Source organism: Ursus arctos, unplaced genomic scaffold, assembly GCF_023065955.2.
Source record: "Ursus arctos isolate Adak ecotype North America unplaced genomic scaffold, UrsArc2.0 scaffold_26, whole genome shotgun sequence".
Classification (NCBI taxonomy): domain Eukaryota; kingdom Metazoa; phylum Chordata; class Mammalia; order Carnivora; family Ursidae; genus Ursus; species Ursus arctos.
In genome coordinates, this window is record NW_026622941.1 from 21,688,337 (window position 1) to 21,715,377 (window position 27,041).

The window sequence follows — 27,041 nt, forward strand, 5'->3', positions numbered from 1 at the left end:
TGTTTTCTCTTTTTCTTTTTGTACCTTCCAATAAAATATAAATTCCATTTGACCTTGTTTTCATGCTCACTATAGTATGCCCAGCACCTAAAACCATCATGGGGACTCGATCAATATTATATGAGAGACACATTTTTGGAACTGACTGAAAGAAATCTTTGAACCAAATTTATGGCTAATAATATGGCCTATATTTTGTGAATTAACTTCAGTTCTTCCAACACTTATACCCTTATTTTCCTTTGTTATTATCTGAGTTCATCTCATTAAATTATATATATGTGTATCAATGTGAATTGTTTTAAACATTTTTGGGGGAGTCAAGGAGCATATAAATAAACAAACAAAGAAAAATCCAGGGAGGTTTAGATATCAGGTTATTCCCCCCAAATGAGTTTACTCTGTAATAAACCTGAAGTACACCACAAAACAAGTATTTAACTATATGTAATATAATATAGTATATTATTAAAATATTGGTTTTGTGGTATACCTCAGGTTCATTATGGAGCTTTATTCATATACACTACTTTGATATTTCCAACTCCAATAGCACGATTTTGTTCTCTGCCAGCTGCCTCCTTCTCTGGTCATTATCTGTACATTTCTACCCTGTTCTCCGTCCCACAAGGCTGACCTCCAGGATAGCATCATTCTGGTCCTCTTGTTATGTGGCTTCTCCTTAGACTCAGCCCATGGCAGGCACCCAGTCGAGCTGGAGGATAGGAGGAGGTAAAGCTCAGGTATTCCTCACCTTGGGTCCATACCTATGGTCCTTTCCTACCACTGGTCTGACAATGACCACTTTCCACTATGACCTTGGATCCCATCAGACCACCTTTTTTCCACAACTCCACTTTCCTTCATGCCTCAGGAACATCATCCTCTCCTCTTACTCCCTCAGGCTTAAGGGTGGCAATGGCTCCCTACTGTTGCTGATCCCAAAGGGCTTTACCTTTCTGGCTCCCTTAACCCTGCCTCACTACTATAATTGGTTCCTTCAATTACTTCTCTTTAGTTAAAACCTTAAATATGTCACCTCTTTCGTGCCAGGAACCAGACTGAATCTAATAATCAAATGTCCTCTGGCTACGTTTTGGTAGAATAGGGAAGTGGCAAAACTACCCGTAACCATATAGTCAGTCAGTAAGTATTTACCGAAAATACAATAGATGCTAGGGACCATGTTCTTTTCTATAATAGCTATAATGTTACATAAGACATTTACTTCACTCAAGGGAACATTTAAGCAAAGGGGAAAATAATATAAATTATTCTGCATATCATGATGTTAAAAGAAGCAATTCCTGTGATCTCCATTTTGGCTAAGTTCCCAACATCTGAGAACAAAGGATATTAGTACTCTTTCACAATAATAAAGATGTGTTAGATCATTCTTTCAGAACTTTCTAAGAGGCGACCTAAAATATATCAGGTGACATTTAGTCATCATTCACCTTGGAAGCACGAAGGGGTAAGAGAGGAGGAGATGTCTAGAGAACCTTAATGAGACTTATTCCTGTGTCTTCTCAAATTTGACAGATTCAGAAACCAGTACCTCCCTCATGTCTGAAAAGCAGTCTAATTGTAAAAGTTTGGCTGAATCTTTGTTAGAATATTAAAAAGAATGTACAACATTCTCCCCAGTGGAGTAAATGTTTGTTTTCTATTTCTTTGTGTATTCTTTTGAAGGAACATGGCCTTGAATTGCCCTGAAACTCTATGCAAATCTTAAACAAGTGAGCTTGGGGAACCTAGGATTGGGTGGGAGGTGTAAGTGACTTGGGAAGCTAGAAGCTATAAGGAGCGCATCAGAAAAAGGATCAACATCTGGACGGCTGATGCTGTGCCAGAATCCACATTTACCAGTCTAGTTATACCTTTGTACCCATTACTTCTATTCCTTCTTCCCATTCCATTCCTGAAGGAGTCCTAAGACCACATAGTGAGTGGAGGAGGGAACATGAAGGAGCAAGATGGAGGGAATAAGATTTCTGAGCTGTGGGAGGAAAAAAGTTTGGTTTGGATAAGAGACTTAACATTTAAGTAGAAGATTGGACTGCGCTTTTTACTATAACTAGAAAATGAAATAATTAGTTCACACTTGAAAATGATGAGGAAGGATTTGGGATCAACCCAAGATACTCAAGGAGTAAGAAAAAAGATCCAACAGAGCATGGGGGAAATGCAGTGATATGAAAGAATAAAGTTGATTTTTAACTGGTCTCTACTTAATCCAGTTGATTCAATTTTACATCAGCCAACACTTTAACTCAAGGAAGAATATGTGTGATCAGAGAAGACCTCAAATTTACAATTTGGCTTGAGTAAGAAAGACTATGTCTGCTCAAGCCACAGATATAACCATTTTAATTAAGCAGACCAGTTTCTACTAACTTATTGGTCAAAACCATATACGAGATGAAAAATTTGTTTAGTTTGAGAATTTTCCACCAAATTACTGAAGGAATTTCAAAATTCCATTTAAATTTATAACAAAACTTGTAGCACTTTATCATTATTATTGCTGCAAACGCTCCACTTTTGCATTTTCTTGTATGCCAATACTCTGGGATAATTTTAATTCTTTTGCATCCAGAATACAGAAAATTCAAGTATTGGACATGCAATTAGAAATAGTAGCAGCTGCAGTAGTAATAGTAGTGGAAGCAGAAATAATAATAATAATAATTTTTTAAATGTTAAGTACTTAGTGATACAAAACAAAGTGTGAGGTGCTTTGCATGTGACATCCCTTAAAATTTCAGCTATCCTAGGAGACACGAAATAATATTGTTCTAACTTCTAATGTGTCCTTTAAAATACCATCAGTTCTAAGTAAAAGAAAAAACATAGATCACAGCTACAGAAGATCATTTTACAGCCAACAGATTTCAGTGAGACTGGGTTTTATGAAGGTTTCCTTTTCTAGCACCTCACACAGGACCTGAAGTAACTTTATGGAGTTGATACTCAATAGGTATTTGTTAAATTAATTAATGTTGAATAAATGTTGAATGAAAGTCTATAAGAGTATTTTTTCTATCTTTGTAATAGAAGTTATACAATATAAAATGGAATTCAAATTCTTAACATTATGCATGTCTCAAGTAAATATAAATCGATATGTTTCATTCCATTCATTTTAGCACTATTTATTCGCTGCTGAAAGTGACAAACATTCAGCTCAGCAATTAAGGATATTAAAATCTTGACAATGATGATGCCCTAATTGAGGTTAATTTGGGATCTATTAAAATCTGATTGAATTTTTAACCCTGTGAGAGGAGTATTAACATTCAAGATTTTTTTTCTCTTACGTGTCTAAAAAACATAAGGCAACCTAACAATGAGGACCTGATCTAAATGAATGAGAACTGTGAAACTCAAACACAGTGGTTTTTAGCAAGTGCTATTAAGCGATTGTAATGGAGGTTGTCCTTTGCTCCTTTCCAGAAGCATAGCATGAGGCAGTTGGCTGTCTGCCCATTCCATAGATGAAGTGAACACACATAATCAAATTCAAACTTCAGCTCCAATTGTCACCTCCTCCATGGAGCCCTCACTGACCTGCACAGACCAACACATAGGTTCTATCCTCTATGCTCCCACAGAACTTGGTTGATACTCTTAAATAAATAAATAGCTGGACTTACAAAATAAAAATAAAATTAAAATGGAATGAGGCAGGGCAACAACATTGAGAAGATTTCAGTCATCTGTGGAATAGCGTCACAGTTTATCCGCAGATTTCATTTTAGAGCAGAAGAATGCACACAATGTACTGATTTTTATGAGAAAGAAGTGGGGAGAGAAAGAAAGAAATGGCCAGCTGTTGACTTAGCATCCTTTCCGAGAAGCTTGCAGTTTGCATCTTGTTCTCGATAGCTATAAAAATGAATTCAAATAATAAAGGCCTGTGATGGTATTTGGGATATGTGTAACTGCTAACGGATCTTAGGTACAGTGTTTGTTTTTGAGAAGATGACAAATTTTTGAGCCAAGGGTCCGAGTTTGAGCTGCAACGTCTATTGCTTGTATTTAGTACAATAGGAAAGGTACAGAGATCTGCAGACTCGGGGGGCCACTTCTGCATACCCGCCAATGCACTCTCTCCCCAGCCTCAAACCCTTCTACATCCTAGGATGATTTTACCTTCCCTCAGTCTGTGACAGTGCTGCAGATACCAGGGACATTCTATGTGTACACACATACATATTTATTTAATTAACCAAAATACCTAAAAGTGGGCAAAAATGGCAGACAACAGTAGTTTCAGGAAATGGAAGACAGCCCAAATAAAGAATTATCCTGAAATCTCAAAACAAACTAAACATTAGACTGAGCATAAGAAGGGCTGAAAATTAGGAAATAATCTTGTGCATTTTACTGGACTCTTTCTAGTGGGGATAATAAAACCAAATGTCCCATTGTGCTTTGGAAATAGCAGTAATTTTGTGGGAAACCTTTTAAAATAATCTTACACTTATGGTACACAACTATTTTTATAATAAGGTGCCATCTCTGTTTTGCAGAGAGAAGCTGAGACAAAAACGCAGTGTCATCAGCTGGGAGTGAACTCAAATAAGAGTTATTCCAAATTTTCCAATTTGTCCAATTCTTCCAAATTACAATGGCTTACCACATAATTCAGTCCTATGTAAAAATCTTCAATTGGTAACAAAGACAATTGAATTTGGACCCAAGTATTTGCACTGAGGTTTTGACCCTTTAGACAGGTTACTTTCTAATCTCTTTCAGTCATAGCTTGTTTCTCCTGTATTTGGGAACAAAACGTTACAGAAATTGAGAGATAATTTGTAACGGTACATGGAAAGTACTTGGCTACAGTGCCAGGTAGCTCATTGGCCTCAACAAATAATGGCAGTCGTTATTGTGGCTATCTTGATTTGCACTGGAAAACAATCACATCTTTTAGTCACATCTGATTCAACAAAATGGTCTGAAGAAACAGTGCCTGAGGGACTCACTGTTAGATAAGTTCTGAATTCAACGGTTCTCCAGGCTCCAGTTTCGATGGCGACATGCCCTTAGATTGCCTCAGTGGAATAGTTACAGCTATTACACTGATTCTAATAAATAATAAAGTGTGGTTGATACAAAAGTAATTTATATTCATGGATTAGCTGGGTACATAGGTTTAATAATATTGACATTACAGTAACATGCTTAATAGCACATTGTCACAGTATCATCTGTTAAGTATTTCTTACCAATGCATTTCATACCCTGCCTAATAATAATTTGTTAAAGGCAATGTAGCTGCACATATTAATTCTTTCATAAATGTGAACATCACATTCTTGAATGGCACATGACTTAATTCATGATAACTTGGGTGGTGATTATATGAATAGAAACTCAGCCTCATCTGAATGGGAAGAAAGCACATTTGTAGCCTTATTACAGTTGGGAAATTGAAATGTGAAAGGAGTGACAACTGCTAAGATCTGCAATAGAAAACATTTGACTAAATGCAGTGTAACTGTTCCATGTCACCCTTGCCACTCATTCCTTGCCATTTCACCCTCTGACTCTGAAATGTATAGCAGGATAGCTGAGAATGAAATAAAACTGGGATCCTCTTCCTCGGCTACCCAGATTATATTTTGCTGTTCATTTCATCTTGCCTAGTTCAAAATAAAATTAATGGAGCTCAACCAGTCACACTTCTGTTTATCTTACCAAAGGAATGTTTCATTTACCTATTCAATAAGCATTTATCGATCACTTGCTATCACATGACACAGGGTAGATCCAAGATGAAAGACAAATCTCCTGTCTGCAAAGCATCTTAATTAAGGATGGAGATTGTATAGCAAATGAGAGGTTGAAGAGAAAAATCATAGGCCAGCTGCAGCAATAGCTGTCAAAACTTGTAGATAAAAAATTCATCTACTCGTGATATTTTAAAAACTTGTCAAACAAGTTGTTTGCCTTCTAAAATTATATCACTGAATACAAGGAAATACAAGATTACATAAGGATGTGCTAAATAGTTGATATTAAATGTGGTGGACGGGTCTGATTCCCATGTCTATCTTATTATTCATCCTATTAGAATATTGTTAAAATGCACAATAAATCTCTCTTCCTGCTATGTGTAGTCCCATTTTATTTTTTTGTAAGTGTAACTTTATTTTTATATTTTTACAGTGTTATATTAGTTTCAGGTATGCAATATAGTGATTCAGCAATTCCATACATCACCCGGAGCTCATCATGACAAGTGCACTCTTTAATCCGCATTACCTCATGTATTCCCATTTTAAATTAATTTATTTCTTGCACTACTTGTAGTTTTGCATACTTTATACAAATTATCTCGTGATAAAATTGAAAATCTTGAGATTTTGACAACTTAATTAATTTATATCAATTGGGGTGTTCCCATCTTATTGAAAAGTGTCAGGAGAAAGGTAATAAACAATTTGTGCTTCTTTTGTTTGTGTACATTGATGGGGTCCTCATTGCTCTACAGGTAGTGGAAATAACATGAATTAAAAGGACAGATCCTCTTATTTGTCTCAATTTTTTCTTCACTCCTCTCAGCTGTCGTTCTTCTGGCTTTTCAGTCTCAATTCTTTGCAAAAAATAACAAGCTGATCTTAAAATTTATGTTGCTACTTAAGGGCCCAAAGTAGTCAAAACAATCTTGAAATAAAAAGAAAAGAGTCAGAGGACTCAAACTTCCCAATTTTAAAATTTACTTGAAAGCTACAGGAATCATGACAGTGTGATATTGGCATAAGGGTAAATGTGGATCAATGGAACAGAATTGATAGTCCAGATACAAACCTTCATATTTACTGTCAATTGACTTTTGACAAGGGTGCCAAGACAATTAAATGGAAAAGAATAGTCTTATCAACAACAGGTGCTAGGACAATCCACATGCAAAAGAATAAAGTTGGATCCCCTACCTTCACCATATACAATTATTAACTCAGAATGGATCTAAAATCTGAATGGAAGAGCTACAACTATCAAACTCTTAGAAGAAAATACTGGGGTAAATCTTCATGACCTTGGGTTAGACAATGACTTCTTAGATATGACACCAGAAGCACAGGAACAAAATATATGGGTAATCTGATCATCTTCAAAATTAAAAATTTTGAGCTTCAAAGGATATCATCACCAAAGTAAAGAGATAATCCACAGAAAGGGAGAAAATATTTGCCAATTATATCTCTGATAGAGGACTCATATCCAGAATATATAAGGAACATCATTAGCCTTCAGGGAAATGCAAGTCAAAACCACAATGATAGACCACTTCACACTCAGTAGGGTGACTATAATTAAAAAACAACAACAACAGGTAATGAAAGGTATTGGTGAGAATGTAGAGAAATCAAACCCTCATACGCTGTTGGTGAAAATGTAAAATGTCACAGCCACTTTAGAAAATAAACCAGCAGTTCCTCAAAAGTTTAAACATAGAGTTACCCATATGATCCAGTCATTTTACTTCCAAAGAAATGAAATTATATATATACATGAAACTTTATGAATGTTCATAGCAACATATTCATTATAGTCACAAATTAGAGACAATCCAAATGTCCATTAACTGATAGTGGCTTCTTTCATTCAACATATTGTTTTTGGTGTTCATCCATGTTACAGTAAATATCAATATTCTATTTCTTGTTATTGCTGAATAATATTCTTTGGAGTTCAAGAAGGAGCAGCCAGTCGACTAAGAAGCTAATAAAGAAAATTCAGAGCACTGGAAGCCAGTGGAGAAAGTATTTTGAGGATGAAGAGTGACCAACTCTGTTAAATGATGGTGAGAGGTTGAATAAGATTAGGATTGAAAGTTGACTATTGGATCTTTTAATAAATTGACCTTAACAGAATTCTTTGAGTGAAATAGCCGGGCTGAATTAAAGAGAGAAGATGGGTGTGGAGAGAAATTTGAGATAATAAGCACTGCCCAATCTTTTACCATAAGGAGTGGCAGAGAAATGCTGCAGAATATATGGTCAAGGCTGTCTTTTTTTAAAAGACAGATGAAATTCTGGTGTGTAAAACACTAATGGAAAAAATCTAATTGCATTGGAGACGGGATGGTACCAAAGAGAGCTAGATAAATTGTTGTATAAGGTGGTGAGAGGGTATAGAAGTTCTCTTCTGGTTGCTGCTATTTTTTGTTGTTGTTGTTGTTTTCCATCTTGTATGATTTTTTAAGACTATTTTTCTGGCACAGTTTTAGATTCACAGAAAAATCAAGAGGAAGGTACAGAGATACACCCCCTATTCTCACACTTGCATGGCCTCCCACATTATGAACCCCCTCCATCAGACTGGTACATTTGTTACAGTTAGTGAATGTACACTGTTTTTATCAATGGAATATGAAACAGGCTGCTTCTTCTGAGCTGTGAGCAAGGAGGAGGAAGTCATATTGAAAGTTTTAGGTGTGAAATAGTCTCCTGGACAATAAAAGAGTGAACTGAACAGGAAAATGACTAAGAAAACTTGATAAAATTGACAGTCACTGCCAAAGGCCCATTTTCCGGGTCATAAATTCAATTGGAGGCTGGACATTCTTGTGTGATGGTGATTGCCACATTCCACTCTTTGAAAGTAAGTCCATAGCAGGAAGAGCATTAGAGTTTTACGAAGTTGGATTTTTACCAGTTGTAAAAACCCAACTGAAGGGGGAGGGGAGAGAAGAAGGAGGGAAGGTGAGGAAAAAACAAGGAAGAAAAGGTTGATGGATAGTGATGGACCCTGCAATCTGCACTTAGTTGTGAGGGATATGATGACCAAAGAGAAGTGAGAGTGAAAAGTTAATAGGGTCAGTGGATTAGAGGTGCTTGTTTAGTACAGAATTAAGGAATTAGAGAATGTAAAATGGAATTACGGTTGGTAGCAGAGAGTATCATGCTTAAAACTGAGAGCTTAGAAACTGAAGCTACCAGTGTTGACGTGGACAAAGTGAGACCAAGGGAGTGGGTGGCTGGGATCGTGGAGAACAGGATTAGAGAAGGTGCGTAAGTCAATAATTAGAACTTGTTTTAAATGGATCATCCATTGACACATGGAAATCACAAAGGCAGAAAGAAAAATGATTTCAAAATAGTCAGTGGAAGAAAAACTACCCACCACTTTAGAAAATGAAAGGGGAAGCATCATTGTTAGAACCAGAAGATTCATTTAGAGCGATAAGGTGTTGGAAATATTCAACAAAAAGGCTGAGGATATAAGGTTTTGTTGTTTGTTTGTTTTTGTTTTTTAATGTAGGGCAGAGCATAAACTTGTAGTGGGGAATGTTTGGGATGAGGGAGAAGTAGGAGCTGAGGTCTGAATAGCATATGCAGAGCTTGTAAAGAAGTGCAATTTGCATAGCTAGCACAAGTTTACAAACTGTGTTTAGGATCACAGATGTGGCTGGCCTTCCACATTTCATCCAATAGTTTGAAACCTTAAAACAACATGAGTACATAAAACATGATCTGCCATCATCAAAAGCAACAATCTGAAAGTTTAACCATTGCATCTAATTTCGTGTTCGTGCAAGGAGATAAATCAAAACACCTGATTGTGTTGTGTGGTGAGATGCTGTATTCATTAGCGTTATTTCCATTTCCTTTGAGTATAGCCAAGAGCTTTATTCCCACAAACAGAATACATAAGGACTGAGTATCTGTTTGCCAATGGACCACTGGATGGGATGAAGACAGCTCATTCTTTATTCCACTTCGGTCTCTGGCCTGTGTGATGGTACTGTCAACAAGGGGGTGACACAATGCCAAGTATCGTTGTGATTTTTACGACCTGGACATCTGTCTAGTATGTACTAGACTAGGACCACAAGTTCTATCACAGAGGCCATGGAAAAACTGCCAGATGGTAATGAATTTTAGCCACTGCTGACTTCAGCTGGATGCAAACAAATGACCTAAGGGGACCAGATTCCATATCTCACTTCCAGTCCTTCCAAGCTAACCACTCCTTCCAAGATACGATTACAAATGCAACATTAATGCAGAAATAAACTTAAAGCCATGGAGTAGCAATAATGTAAATAATTTGGATAACATGGCAAAAATTAAACACTTTCAGACAGATACTGAGCCAAATAGTGATTTTTTTTTTTTTTGCAGGGTTTATTCTTCTTTCCTTCATCTGAAAGGGTCAATAATGAAAATTTGCCACATTTGTTTTCCTGTTTTGTTAACCCCCAAATAGAAAAGGTTATTAGAATTATTGTCTCACTCACAACGTTCACAGAATAATGTATAATAAAAAGACACTTTTTTTAAACCAAGATTATAGCCAAAGTATAGTGTTTTTGCTGACAAATTTAATTTTCTAACAAACAGGGCATTTTATATTTGTTTTGTTTTTGTTTTAATTTTTGCTTTAGTTTCAAGTCTTACTAACTTTCTCATGTGTATAAGCAATTACCTCAATAATATAGTAAATGGAAATGACTATTGAATTTTTTACAGGGTCTTATGATCATAATAATGAATCTTAATTAGGATGGTAGAAGAGATTAGACAGGGTTTATACTTGGGCTTATTTTTTCATTCTAGTACGTGATCGAATTTCTGTATTTTTTGCTCTTTCTCCCAAAAATGAGAAGAGAAAAATACTAACTCACTTATGGTCATGATTAGCTGGTGTCCAACTAATTAGTTTTAGCTAATTAGTTGGTGAGTTGAATGTTACTGTAATGGTAACTTTTTGATCTCTGAACACATATTCTGTATATAAATCCATATGGCAAATTACACAGGCTCTTAGTAGGAACTGTGCAGAAAAGATATGGTAGGCAAAGTATAAAAAGACCCACTTTCTAGGCACTCTCTTTAACATACTGTACAAATATAAGGACCCTATATCCCTTCTTCCACACATTGAATTAGGGCATAAAGGAAAATCTCTTTCCTGATAAATTATGGAGGGCCTATGGTAAGCACTCCTTTCTCAGTGTTCAGCCATCAGAAATTTTAATGAAGGCTCAGCCTGAAACATTTTTTGGAGCCTCCATATTTTTAGAAGTAATAAAAAGAAGGAAGATAAACAAAATGATAATCAAGTCTAAAATACATGGAAATCTGGGGAAAAATAGCTTAGAAAACATAGTTGCACAATTACCTGGATACATTCTTTGAATCAAGGATATAATATGTCTTATGATGAGATACCCCATCTTACCTTTCCTACTGAATTATAAAGGCCTAGAAGGAAAGAACTGTGTCTCGTCTATCTTTGTATTTTCCATGGGTCTTCTATGCAACATATGTTCAATAAATATTTGTTAAGTAAATAAATCCCTATGCAAGTTATCTTCAAAAACAGTAAACTTATAACCAGAAGCTTATTTTTTTTTAACTAAGTAGGAAAGAGATGTAGGAAATCAACCAATCTATGAAAAATCATTAAGTATTAATTGGAAATTGCTTAACTACTCACAAGTTGGAATATTCTTGGGGAAACCACCCCCCAAAAAATTAAAAGGAGAGTCCCTAGAGGTGTCCTACCCTGCCTTCTGCTCAGTAACAGGGCCTTGCTAATCAGGTTGTCACTCAATAAAAGTGCTTGGGATTTAAGTTACTATCCAGGCTTTGCCCAATTTCAGCAACTTACAAGACTGACAGTGAAATAAATCATATTAATCCTGGGGGTGGGGGAGAAGGATAGTCCCTAAAACCTGAAGAGCTAATAATCTGGGAGGATAAATAAGGATTGTATAAAAGAAACTAAAATAAATACAAACCATTATTCAAGAGAATGCGAGGTGGAGGGTCATGGACTCAAGATCGCTATAGAAGTGCTTATCAAAATTATTGGGGGCCCACAAATCTTTCTTTTTTGTATTTTACAAATTTATTGGAAATATAATTGACATACAATGTCATATTAATTTCAGGTGTACAACCTATTAATTTAATAATTCTATGCATTATTCAATGCTCATCAAGATAAGTGTGGTTACCATCTGTTATCAGACAATATAATATTGACTACATTCCCATGCGGCACTTTTCATCTCCACTTTTCATCTCCATTATTTGTTTTATAACTGGAAGTTTGTATTTCTTTTTTTTTTTTTTTTTAAAGATTTTATTTATTTATTCGACAGAGATAGAGACAGCCAGCGAGAGAGGGAACACAAGCAGGGGAAGTGGGAGAGGAAGAAGCGGGCTCCCAGCAGAGGAGCCTGATGTGGGGCTCGATCCCAGAACGCCGGGATCATGCCCTGTGCCGAAGGCAGACACTTAATGACTGAGCCACCCAGGCACCCCGTTTGCTTGTTTTTGTTTGTTTGTTCATTTGTTTTGTTTTTTAGGTTCCACATACAAGAGGAATCATATGGTATTTGTCTTTGTCTGACTTATTTTACTTAGTGTAATGCTCTCTAGGTCCAACTATGTTGTCAGAAATGGCATCATTTCTTTTTCATGGCTGAGTAATATTCCTGTGTGTGTGTGTGTGTGTGTGTGTGTTCAGCACATCTTTATCCATTCATCTATTGAAGGACACTTGGGTTGCTTCCATATCTTGACTATTGTAAATAATGCTGCAATAAACATAGGGGTGCATGAATCTTTTTGAATTAATATTTTCATTTTCTTTGGGTAAATGCTTGGTAGTGGAATTACTGGATTGTATAGTATTTCTATTTTTAATTTTTTGAGGAACCCCCATACTGTTTTCCACAGTGGTTGCACCAGTTTATATTCCCACCAACATGAGCATACCCTTTTCTCTAGATCCTTGCCAATCTTTGTTCCTTCTCATCTTTTGGAAACTAGTCATTCTTTTTTTTTTTTTTTTTTTTTTTTTTTTTTTTTTTATTAATAATGATTTTTTATTATATTATGTTAGTCACCATACAGTACATCCCCGGTTTTCGATGTAAGGCTCGATGATTCATTAGTTGTGTATAACACCCAGTGCACCATGCAATATGTGCCCTCCTTACTACCCATCACCGGTCTATCCCATTCCCCCACCCCCCTCCCCTCTGTAGCCCTCAGTTTGGGAAACTAGTCATTCTGACCAGTGTGAGGCAATATCTCATTGTGCTTTTGATTTGCACTTCCCTCATTAGTGATGTTGATCATCCTTTTACATGTCTGTTGGCTATCCAAATATCTTCTTTAGAAAAATGTACTATAAACTGGATAATTGAACATAATAATAAAAACTTTTTTTAAATTTGAAAATGTCTATTCAGGTTATCTGACCATTTTTTAATCAGATTGTTTGGTTTTTTGGTGTTGAGTTGTATAAATTCTTTACATATTTTAGATATTAACCTCTTATCAGATATATCATTTGCAAATATCTTCTCCCATTCAGTAGGTTGCGTTTTCATTTTATTGATGGTTTTCTTGTCTGTGCAAAAGCTTTCTATTCTGGCATAGTCCAATAGTTTATTTTGCTTTTGTTTCCTTTGTCTAAAGAGACTTATCCATAAATATGTTGCTAAGGCTGATGTCCAAGAAAACTGCCTATGTTTTCTATTAGGAATTTTATGGTTTGAGGTCTGACATTTAGGTCTTTAATCCATTTTGAGTTTATTTTTTTGTGTATGGTGTAAGAAAGTGGTCCAGTTTCATTGGTTTGCATGTAGCTGTCCAGTTTTCCCTGCAACATTTATTGCAATGACTGCCAAAGAGCTTTTTTTTTTTTTAAATTTAAGTATGCCTATTGATATTTGCCATATTAAAAGTTAAAAAATTTAAAGAATTCATTAATTCATTTTATTTTAAGATTTTATTTATTTGAGAGAATGAGCAAGAGAGAAAGCATAAGTCGGGGGAGGAGTAGAGGCAGAGGGAGAAGCAGAGTCCCCGCGGAGCAGGGAGCCCTATGTGGGGCTCAATCCTGGGGCTCGGGGATCATGACCTGAGCCAAAGGCAGATGCTTAACCGACTGAGCTATCCAGGAGCCCCATTAATTCATTTTAAAAATAATAATAAATTCATTGAGACCCCAAGGTCACTGATCGACCCCTTAGGAATCTCTCACCTAGGGAGTCTGAGGCAGGAAAAAGAGTGATAAGCCTGGAAGAGTAGGAGAAACTTTAATGAGACATTTCTTGAAGTATCTATCCTGGGAAAAAGTGAAAGTTTAAAGACTTGGATTTGAGACTTCATGAGTCACTTAAACCTTTCTGTATTTCAATTTCATTGTCTGCACTGTCCAAGGTTGCTATGAGAATGTAATGGACCGATATATATATCTATAAAGACTGTAAAATATAAAGCTTTTTATACCTGCTATTATTTTTGTTTAGTAGGACCCTGAATTGAGATTCAAAGGGTGGATAATTAGCATGTGGATGTCTAGATCAGAGAGAATGAAAATGTTCCAATTTAGTGCTAATATCCAATGATTCACTTTAGTCTTCCTTGCACTTGCCCTACTGAAATGTTTCACACTGGTTATCAGTCTCTTTTCCTTTAAATACTTTCTTCATCATCAGGACATTGCTCTCTGTCTTCTTATCTAGCCACTCTCTGGTCATCTTTGCTGGTTCCTCTTCTCCTCTCCGAGCAATTATCATTGGAGTTCCCCCAGGACCCAGGCCTCGTCCCACTCACTACTCCATCTCCACTACTCCCTAAGCAAACTCATCCCACCTCAAGTCCTTAAAAAGAATTCATATGCTAATGAATCCCAAATTTACACCCCTAAACTGGAATAACCAGCTGCCTATTTTACACATCTACCTGAATGGCCCATAAGAATTTCATACTTTATGTCTAGAAGCAAACCCCACTTCTGCCTTCTGATCAATCTTCTATTACTGTTGACCCTTGACCAGCACCAGTTAGAACTGCTAGATCTGCTTATACATGGATTTTTGTCAATAAGTACAGTACAGTATTGTAAATGCGTTTGCTCTTCCTTATGATTTTCTTAGTAATATTTTCTTTTCTGTAGCTTACTTCATTGTAAGAATACAGCATGTATTCTATGTAATACATAGAACATAGAAAATACATAATAACCGACTATTATGTTATCAGTAAGGCTTCCAGTCCACAGTAGGCTATTAGTAGTTAAGTTTTGGGGGAGTCAAAATTACACTTGGAATTTCAACTGTGTGGGGGAGGAGGGTCAGCACCCCAACCACCATGTTGGTCGAGTCAATTGTCCTTGCTCCCTTCCTGTTCTGACTTCCAGGATTCCTCGACCTTCCAGCACACCACACAGACTCCTTTTTACAGCTCTTCTCTTCACCTACGGTGCTCTCTCTCTCTAAATACACCAGTGGTCTTTCCTATTTAATCTTTGCTCTGATGTCATTTTCTCAGTCAAGCCTGTTTAAAAACTGCAAACTTATTAAAATTTTCAACTCTATGCTCCTCCCTGTTTCCTGGTATTCTCTATTCTACTTATTGTCTATATTATTATATTAGAACACATATCACATACTGAAAGACTATATAATTTTCATTTGCGTTGTTTCCTTCCCCTGGGTGCCAATTTTATTTATTTTCTTTCTACGTAAGCTCCATGAGGACAGACATTTTTGCTATGTTAGCTAATGTATGTATTCTTAGGTTCTAGAATGGCACCCAGTAGGCAGTCAAATGTTTGTTTAATGTGTAAATATTTATATCAAAATCTGACAGTCATGGCACCCAGAAGCAGCAGAAAATGCCCATGGTGTGGGTAACAAGGCAACATGGGATATATGTGGGGGAGGCAAACGTGATAAATGTAAGCCAAGCTTAACGGGAAGAGTGTTCGTGCTGCAGAGCAGTAGATGGAAGGGTGTTCTTGAGAATAACGAAAGGTAACCTTAAAATAGGCTTTCATGGGATGCTATGGCATTTTCTCCCATGCAGACTGCTAAAAACAGGGAAAGCTATTTCTCAGCCATTGTTAAGTTTAATCTATTTGGAGGTAAAGGCTGAATGAAATGACTTCTTGGTCCTTTCCAGTTCCATGTCTTGTGATATATGAATATGAAATTCAGCTTGAAAAACAATCACTCATGAATTCAGTATGTACCCAGCCTGTTACCTAATATAGATAATGTAGATCATATAAGCCTACTTTTGACAGGATGTAGGTAATAGAGATGAGTGGGAATACAGTTTGAGGAGGATTTGAATTATCTTCCATAATGGTTAATAAGTCATATTTTGAAGATTTACTTTGGTTTTGCCAATTTGCCAAAAATAATACTAGCAACCAAGTTTCATTTTTTAAAAAAATATCTTGATGTTTCACTGCACTATCACAAAGCATTTCCCAGTCCTCAATTAAGATAAAATTTTCAACAAGGGAAAACCTGTAGAGTCAAGTTTGGAGGTTAAAAACTCGGTAATGAATGTTCTTGTTCTTGTGGGTTATCTCAGATCCTTAACATTATTTTAATGTCATTTTTTAATGTGAATTTCCATGCTATTTTAATTCATTAGTCATGGGCTATCATTTTTCGAAGTAATTACTGTAATTTCATCAAATGACATAATTATAGTAAATACTTTGATGTAATTACCATAAATATGGAAAGAGACACCCAAAGGTGTAATAATGTCACAAACTAAGATATTTATGATGTGTAAAGACAAATTATGATGACATTTATGACATGTAATAACATCACAGAGTTCTATGTTTATGTTGTATAAAGAATAATGATATAAATAGAATGTAAAACTACATCATGTAGATTAATTTCTTTTATAAATAGTATAGAAACTTGAGAGCTCTACAAGGCTTCAGGTTTCGATTAATAGATCATGGCCACTTGTTGGCATTTTTCCCTTTGAACTCTAATAAATGACTATGCTATTTTATTGGGGGTGAAAGTATTCCCCCTTAAAAGCATAGACAGACACAGAGCAGAGACACAAAATAAAAAAACATACTTAGTGCTTGAAAAAAGCACTCATTTGAAGAGTTGAAAAATAACTTGATGTTTGGAAGAAAAGTCAGTGTTTGGTCCGTATTGTCAATTTAGACTAACGGGCCATTTCCGTATTTTCTTAAGTAGAAGTCAGCTTGACCATTTGGCACTTACCAAAGCAGACATTTATTTAATTGAGACATTTCTTCTCTTGTCACATTATTGAGTTTTGAGTTCTTGAAGAAATAACTTTGCATATCTACATTCTGACTATTGGGATGATGTGAAAGTAGGTTTTAGGGAAAAAGGAAAGTAGAAGACCACAAGCCTTGAAGTCTACCGTTGTGAACTTATTCAATTTTTATTGTTAGACTGAGATAGAAAAATACCTTAAAAATAGTTCTTGCTACAAAGATGTAGCTTAGGGTAAAAGGTATCATGGACATCAGTTAGTTTACTTACGATATTATTAGTGATCAATGTCTTCTGGCATATAAGAGAAACCCGATGTCAGAAGAAGATAGCCATTTCCTAAGTGATTAGTCAAAAGATTTCTTGTAGTTTCACTAGATCTGATTATATCTTGAGCCTGGAATTTAGTGGTCTGGGATAGTCATGCTCTATCCATTTATTCACTAATGCAGTTTGAAATATTCTTCTCACTCTGTAGCCTTAGTGGTCCTCATAGCCTTGATAATGTTTTAGGACATGGTTAATTTTCCCTCCCTGAACAGTTAATGACAGGTGACCACAGTGATCATTTTGCTAAGTGTTCTGGCACTTTTTGCCCTGGGCTGCCAAATCATAATGAGTGGATTATTTGGGGGTTTTGTGTGTAAAATCTGGACCTGACCATCAATCCACAGATTGGTATCTCCTAAAAGGTGTGTTGCTTGCAAGCATTTCTGATCTGGATTCTGCATTTGTAAAGGTTCTTAATTGCCAACAACAGAATCCGAGTCTGCTCCAGTGAGTTGTAGCGGTAAATGCATTTATGAAGTCATACTCTGCAGTTCACATAGTCTCCATGAGGGCCCCAAATTAGACTCAGAAGCTACGCTACCAGGAAAAAACCCCAATATGCCTCTGGGCTGCTTGCAGGAATGATACCACTTCCACAGGCACAACACAGCCCTTCACTGGGAGGGTGAGCGTAGAACCTCGGGAAGTCCCTGCTGGGATCTCTATCCCTGCTACATGTAATAGTTCAATGTCCCGGAGCCACATTCCTCCACACAGGTCAGCACAGTGGATGCCGGACATGACCAACTCCTCATGTTGCTCTCAGCTGCAGGGGAGTCATTTTCTGGGTTCCAGCTGATCGCTGTCACGTGGCTGTGCCTCACCCACAGAGACAGAAAGGTGAGATCGTGACATAAAACTTGAAGAAAAGGAAATTATAGGGCAGGAAGCTATCTTAAAATACAAAAATCGTTTTCAAAAGTCTCTGGGCTGACATCAACTTTGCACAGGTCTCCTATGTCTGGGAAATATTCTACAGGACCTCAGGTTTAGAAAACATGTGCAGATATTTTCTACTGTTCCCAATCAGCTCAGTCAAGGTTTACCCTTGGATTAAATTACAAAGGCACTTGCATGCTTTTGAGTTTATCCCACTGTGTCTGTGTAACTCTGCCCTTTATAATCAGGAAGTGGTGATGGAGATGAATATGCAAATAGCTCAGGTCTGAATGGGAGAGAGTTGGTAAACGAAACACTGTTCTCAATTAAATGCCATTGCAGTTTCTTAAGTGTCATCTGTCATCAGGCTCCCAATATCAATTTAAAATGCTTTTGATTTTGACTAAATTACGAGGGGTTGCCCCAACATGTCTGCCACAGAACTGACCGACTCTTATGTAACATAAGCTTGGTCACGGTTTCTCAGAAAGATTTGGACAGGTAGGAGAGTCAGCACGAGTCGGTCACTGGGGTAGCCTGGGCATTAGAATAACCCTCTGGCATTTTGGAAAAACTGGTCACGGTGATTCAGTATGGAGCAAAACTATGTAGGTCCTCATTCAGCTAAAGACCCTGTTTCCAGGGAAAATTGCCGTCTAGTTTTGCTCAAACAGTTTTCCCAAAAGAAAAGCTCACCTCACAATCCTCCATACTGAGGATGCTGACAGATTAAAACACAAACAAAACTGAAAGGAAAAAAAAAAAAAAAAAACCAGTGCACACAAAACTTACAGGATTATCCAGATGTTTGGAGGTGGGGTAAATCATGAAAAACTACCAGAATTTAGTCTACTGTAGTGAAAAACAAAGCCTACTTTGATAAAATCTAGCTAAGAAACTGCAGAAGGAAAGTCAGAATAATTTCCTTTCGAAGTACTGAGAAGCTGATAGCTGAAGGTTTCAGAATGTATATATTTAGCAAAGAGATGACATAAGCAAAGCTAGAATTTGCAAGTAAATTTGGAGAGTACAAAAAATCATATTTTTTAGTGATTATTAGTTTTCTACAGCAGGATATTCTCTTGAGTTTACTATCAGTGTTCCCAGGACAAATGTGAAAAACGATCTACTTTCAATTCCAACTCCATTTTGCTCTGTGTGTGTGTGTGTATATTTTGTTTGTTTTTAGAGAGAGAGTGTGTGCACACGGGGCGGGGGGGGCAGGAAGAGGGAGAGAGAGAATCCTCAAGCAGACACCCCTCTGAGTGTGAGCCCTGCCCCCCGCCCCTGTGGGACTCCGTCTCACAGCCCTGAGATCAAGACCTCAGCCAAAATCAAGAGTCGGTTGCTTAACAGACTGAGCCACCCAGGCGCCCCTATATTGCTTTGTTTTTTTAAACTACGAAGTCAGTAGGTGACCAATCACTAGAATTACTTGCCACTTAAAGCAGACATGGTGTAATTGTAACCAGCTCTTTTATTTTCCACTTTATGCCATTTTAAATTAGTTTTATAGCACCCAAATGTTTTAGAGGTTTGACTGAGAGCTCCAGTTTTTCAGACCATCTTTAATGAAAACATATCTGAATGGGAAGACTTTCTGAACAGTTAGTGAGGACCATGATGTTGCCAAACCTCAGCATGGAATAATAGGGGGGCTACAGAGAGGCATTACCTCCGCCCCCCAGAATGCTGGGTATATACAGAACCCATGAATTCTGAACCTGACTCTATGCCTGCCTTCCTGTATGCTGCCCTCAATAGATAATCTAACCTCTCTTCTGCTTTTATCATCTATTGAATGAAGGGTGGTGGAACAGTAGGCTTGTCAAATCGCCATTGTATGAAAGGGATACATTTGAAACTAGTGGAGGGTTTTGTCCATCTCCTCAGCAAAATGAAACAAGCCCCTATTGTGTTTTAAGAGTGAACTCAATTGCCTGATTTATGCTGTCACATGTTTGCAAAGAGTGTAAATTGGTTTTCACTCAAAACAGACTGAAAAGCCAAAGTGCTTGCCAAACTTGAAATCGCTAACCTGTCTGGAAAAGCTCACCCAAACCCATGGAATCTGAAAGACTATAAATGTTTAAATTAGACACTTGGAGAAAGCTACTTCAGCCAGAATCATTCACAGAGGCAAGCTAATTGTAAGCTACACAAATAAATAAACAAAAAAAATTTTTGTCTCAGGAGTGCAATGGCCAGTTTTTCTCCAAATTGATTAGCTTTCAGTATAGCTAGACTGAAGAAAAGTCACACATATTTATTCTGAGAAAATGGATTTCTCAAGGCAGGTCTGTAGATCTGTAGCATTGACCTGGGCTAACTTTTTTTTTCACGGGTGGGGGGGTGGCTAAAAAGTGTAGTTGACTTGGGGTAGACCCGGCAGTTACTGAGAGTTGGGGAAAAACTCAGCAACAACATGACTTGCTATTTCACTGCATTTAAACATTGTGGCCAAGAACTTAATCCCAGCTTTTTACAAACCTGGGTTTGAAATCCAGTTGCACATCTTCATATTCTGTGCTTACCGTCATCATGTACCAAGTGGACATGATCATGGTACTTTACGGCATAGCGCTTCTGTGGGGGCCACTACGGTGAAGTCCACAATAAGATGCATGTGGTCAATGCTGAGTCTTTAACAGCCGCCAAATCGCTTGATTCTTCCAGGTTTTTTTGTTTTTGTTTTTGTTTTGTTTTGTTTTAATGAGAGAGAGAAATAAATATGTTCCATAATTTTCTGGAGTGACCCACCATCCAGGTTGTTCCAGGACCAGGGCTTTTCAAGGAGGTGGGGCATTCAGTGCTAGAAGGAGAATCCCCAGGAAACTGGGGTGATTGGTCACCATAGCTTTTGCTAAGGAGCCACTGAGACAAAGTGAAGTCGGAATGAGACAAAGTGAAGTCGGAATTGTGCCAAAAAGTACTGGGCGCATGGGATAGAATCAAAGCCAGCTGTACGTGTTTTACTTGACCATGGGTGTCTTCGGTGTCATAAAGGTGATTCAGCCAGTTGTCAGTTGGACGGCCAGTGCAGTTGTCGCCTCCATTTAATCATTCAACAAGTGAAGTGAACAAAAAATGAACGAGATGTTTCCACAAACTCGTATTGAGGATTTACTGCTATCTACTATGTGTAGTTGGAAGTTGATAAATATGTGACTTCCCAAGTGAGATAAAGTCTGATAGGTGCCACAATAAATATAAGGGCAAGGTACAGTATTTGAACAAATTGTGCTTTATTTCAGAACTCATAGTGTTAATATTTGCCCACAGCTTCTTCCCTCAATATCTTGTAAACTCCTTGACAACAGGACTTGTGCGTGTCTTCTTCCCCTGTGAGCCTGCAGTATCTACAAGAGGGCCATGTAATAGCCAGTCTGTAAACATTCATCATATAAATTCTATGACATTAAGTATGTTCTTACAGCATTTTGTCATAGTTTCTTCAGTTAGGTATTTCTAACCAAGAGATAGGTTGAGATCTGAAAGATGTCCAAATCAAGACATTCACCTGTGTATACATACATACATGCACACATGAATACATAATGTATATACCTTGTGTGTGTGTGTGTGTGTGTGTGTGTGTGTAGGTCATGGAAGAATGTGAGCTAAAAATAATGATTTAAAAGTAGTCAGTATAGAGGAGGTTAGTTAATTTATTTTCAGACATCTTGCATGGATATGTATAGATAGAATTAATAGAGTGATTGAAATGTCCTATTTAAAAATATGCTCTAATTTTTAGAACATTTTTCTACTTACAGAAAAATAGTTTATTGCTTTATTCACATTTCCTTAGTTTTTTCCCTAATGTGCTTTTTCTGTTCCAGGATCCCATTCAGGATACCACATTACATTCATTCATTCATTCATTCATTCATTCATTTAGAATATTTTTTATTTATTTTTATTTTTTAATTTAAAGTCAATTTAACTAACATATAGTGTATTATTAGTTTCAGAGGAGAATTTAATGATTTATCAGTTGCATATAACACCCAGTGCTCTTACTTCATGCCCTCCTTAATGCCCATCACCCAGTTACCCCATCCCCCACCCTCCTTCCCTCCAGCAGCCCTCAGTTTATTTCCTAGAGTTGCACCTCTTATGGTTTGTTTTCCTCTCTGTTTTCATCTTATTTTTCCTTCCCTTCCACTATGTTCATCTGTTTTATTTCTTAAATTCCACAGAGGAGTGAAATCATATGATATTTGTCTTTCTCTGACTAACTTATTTCGCTTAGCATAATACCCTCTAATTCCATCCATCTTATTGTAAATGACAAGATTTCATTCTTCTTGATGGCTGAGTAATGTTCCATTGTATATATATACCACATCTTTATCCATTCATCTGTCAATGGACATCTGGGCTCTTTCCATAGTTTGGCTATTGCGGACATTGCTGCTATAAGCATTGGGGTGCACGTACCTCTTTGAGTCACTACTGGATACCATACTACATTTAGATGTCATGTCTCCTTAGGCTCCTCTTCACTATGACAGTTTTTCAGATTTTCCTCGTTTTAGATGACCTCGACAGTTTTGAGCGATACTAATCAGATATTTTGTAGCATGTGCCTTGATTGGGATTTGTCTGATGTTTTCTCATGATTAAACCAGGGTTGTGGGTTTGGGAAGAGGACTGTAGATGCAAAATGTTATTTTCATCATATCAGGATCCATACTATCAACACGATTTACCATATTTGATATTGATCCTGATCACCTGCAGAGACTATTGGTCAGGTTCTTCCACTGGAAATAAGTCTTTAAAAATGAGACTCTACTACACATGAAATTTTTCCTTAAAATTATTTAATTTTCTTCAAGAAAATTGAAATGAAACTGAAAGTTTTCCTGAGTAGAGAATGCATTTTATATATTTGCTTGTAAAAGACTTTTCTTATTACGGTAGTAAACATCTACTCTTTAAACTCCCACTTATGCTGGTGTTCTAAGTTGGAGAACAATCTAGCCTATTGCATGCACTCCGGGTAGGAGTGTCAATCAAGATGTCCTGTCAAATATTGGCTGAGATATAAGGCCTTATTTAGCAGAGGCAAATCAATGCATTTTTCCAGATATTTGAATCTTGAATCTTAACACTAAGACAGGAAATAGTCAAAGCTGATTCCATGTGAATGCGGTGTTCCCAAGAAACTGTTCATTAATCTCACTACCTTGTTCCCCAAAGCCTTTCCAATTATTGTCCTTTTAATGCCAATTATTGTCTTTCTTTGATTTTTGTGATCTACTTCATTCATTTTTTTCTTAGGCTTTGATAGCATTTGTGTCTGTTGCTTACAGTGAAAAAATCATTAATTGTAGTTATTTTAAAGTAATAATGAATAACTTAAGAATTAGCGGCATTATTTTCAACATATTCATATTTCACCTTTAAACCAATTTCATTTCCTTCTTTCTCAGGTCTTGGAAGTTTCCTCCCATTTCCTCTCCTTCTCTCATTTTTGTTAGTTGAGCTATTGTTTTTATGGTTTATAAAAACCATAAACCATGTAAATCATCGTTTATGACTAGTGATCAGGAGAGCTTAGTTCAGCTGGATAACAAGCAACCATAAATCTTAATGGTTCAACAAAAAGTTTTCCCTTACTCATGCTGTTTGGCCAGTGCAGGTCAACTGGAAGCTCTGTTGCGTGTCTCTTTACTTAGGGATAGGATTTCCATATTCCCGACAGACAGGAATCTTCAGGATTTGAGAAAGAGAACAACATTCCTGTGGATTCCTGGGAATTCCCCAAAGTGCAAGTTTTTCTGTATGTTGCATCATACTCTACATATTTTAAAATTATAATACGTGCTCATGTCTATAAAAAAATAAATCCTTTTTTGTAATGTGGTTATGCTAAAACTTTCAGAGGTTTTCTTTAATAAGAAAAAAGGATTCTGACCATGGGTATAGGGTTCATTTTTGGGTATGATGATCATGTTAAAAAATTAGTGTATTATTTACACAACTCTGCGACTGTATTAAAAACCACTGAATTGTATACTTTAAAAGGATGAATTTTATGGTGTATAAATTATATCTCAATAAAGAGAAAATAGATCATAATAAAAGAATAATTTATTATTATAATGAACCAAAATATTGTGACAAGATTTTATATTTTCTCTATATATATTTTTCCATAATATTTCATATATTCTAACATATTTTTAATATGTTATATCTGATGTATCATATTATATATTATAAATGCTAATATATAATGTTATACATATAATATATATAATGGATATATTCATTCATAATAATAAACTACTGTTATTGTATATAATAATATATATTATAAACACATTTATGTCATATATGGTACATAATAATATATCTTTATAAATATATGTATATATACACATACATATACATATCTATGACATGTGAAAATAATATTCACCTGATATTGACATTTGGTGGTATCAAACATTTAAAGACGGGATCATTAACACAAAATAAATACCAAATTATAATCATTTAAATAATTGATAGATAAGACCCCAAACATTAAAATTCCCCTGCCAACCTTATTATTTTTTGGTGTCGAATTAAGGCCTGATACTTCTGGATGAATATAAGCTTACTCATGTATGAATACTGGAGGTGGTCACTTATGAGTATTGACACACATCAGTCCCTTAAGTATTTTGCAGTCTCTCTCAATATCTCCAATACCCCATTCTAGTCACTTAGCTAGTGAATTATCACTCAGTTTCTGATACCTAGAATGGAAACACAAGGTGATATACTTCCACAATGTTGTTTTTGTTATTAATTGCTGGGATACACAATTACTTGTGTTTTCGCATATCTTCATAGATTCTTCACAATGAGCTAATGAGGTAGAATTTATCAACATTGCTTTTACGTATGAGAACATTAAGACTTAGGAAAATAAGTAACTTGTGGTGCCTGGCTAGCTCAGTTGGAAAAGTGTGCAACTCTTGATCTCAGGGTTATGAGTTCAAGCCCCGCGTTGGGTATAAGATTACTAAAAAAAATTAAAGTTAAAAAAAAAAAAGGAAAATAAGTAACTTGACCAAGATCGCACAGGTACTAAATGGCATTGGACTAATACTTACTAGTTCCATATAACGTGCCAGGCACATTGCTGAGTAAATCACACACTAGTATCTCTAAAGGGTGAGTATTATGATCTATACTTTTTTGATGATAAATAGATCTCAAAATCCACTTGGTTTCATAATAGAAGAGTTAATCACAGCTTTACCCTCGAAAGGATTAGTAGTCAAATAAATTTCATCACTACAGTTACTTGTGAGAAAAAAAAAAGTCAAGAAGCAGGAGTTTTTCTACAGACTCAAGCCCCTTGTTACAAACCTTTCTAGAGCCAGATTAAATATACAGTCCTTGCTATGGACGGGCACGTTTGTGTATGCCCTCCCTAATTCCTATGTTGAAACTCTATGTTCCAGTGCGATGGTATTAGGAGGTGAGGCTTTCGGGAGGTAATTAGGTTTAGACTAGGACATGAGGGTGGTACCCCCATGGTGGGATTAGTGTCCTCACAAAAAGACAAGGAGTCCAATGTTTTGCTCTTTCAGCTCTATGAGGATACAGTGAGAAGACTGTCATCTGCAAATTAGGAAGAAGATCCTCACCAGAAACTGAACCTGCAAGCACCTTGATCTTGGACTTCCCAACTTCCAGAACTGTGAGAAGTGAATGTCTATTGTTTAAGCTACCCAGTCTATGGTATTTCTGTTACAGTAGCTTGGACTGACTGAGGCAGCCCTGTAAGTTTTAGAAGAGTAGCCAAGGGGGAAGATAGAAAATATTAGGACATGGGTGTGATTGTGTTTCTATCTTTTATCTGTCTTCAAAATTTAATAGAAAAGAAAACATTAGGTAGGCCATTGGTGATAAGCTGACCACCATCTTTAGCTTCCATTGATACTTTGGTCTGGCCTTAGCATACAACTGTTTTTGGGGCTTTTGGTGTTGCCTGTGAAGTATGGGGTCAGCAAGTTCATCTTCCTTCTCTTTGTTAAAGGATACTTGTTTCATTGTGCAGCAGGAGCTGGTAAACATTTTAACGAAGGACACTTTAGTGTCCCAAGTAATCTGTTCAACCAAAGTTGCATTTGAAGCCATTAAACCTTTGGCCTGTACCTTCTGGGCATGAGCCCAGATGAAAAAACTAAAACAAAACCCTCAGTCCCGTCACTACTTCTTGCCCTAAGCTCTTTGTCTTAGTGAATAATTTGTGTATGGCAGAATTCTATCTGTTCCTGGCAAATACTTACACAGGTTTCTTTTGAGATGAAGACCACCCTCCACAACACTGAAGCTAAATATTCTTGCTTAATTTTTTTAGATGAGAACATGGAAAGTGTGTAGAATTTTTTTTAAATGTACTTCTTGTGTATTTGTATTTCCTCTTCTCTGTTTCTTCTCATTTTATTTATGCATAAGGATAATTTCTATGAATCAGTGACTAAGCAAGTACAATTCTGATACCAAGGGGGAAGTTTCCTGTACAAATCTCATGTTAGTAAAATTAAACAGAGGCCTAGTGAGAGAGAGGAAGAAGTTCTCAGGTGGCATAGAGAGAAGTATTTTAAAAATATATACATAAACCCATCTTTGTTACTGATTTATTTAATGTGTAAACATCACTGATTATAAATGTACAAAAATGCACGCATACAATGATATAATGTGTATTTATGTGTGCTTTTTAATATGTTCTCTTTTAATTTTCTTTTCCATTTTTACTTAAAAG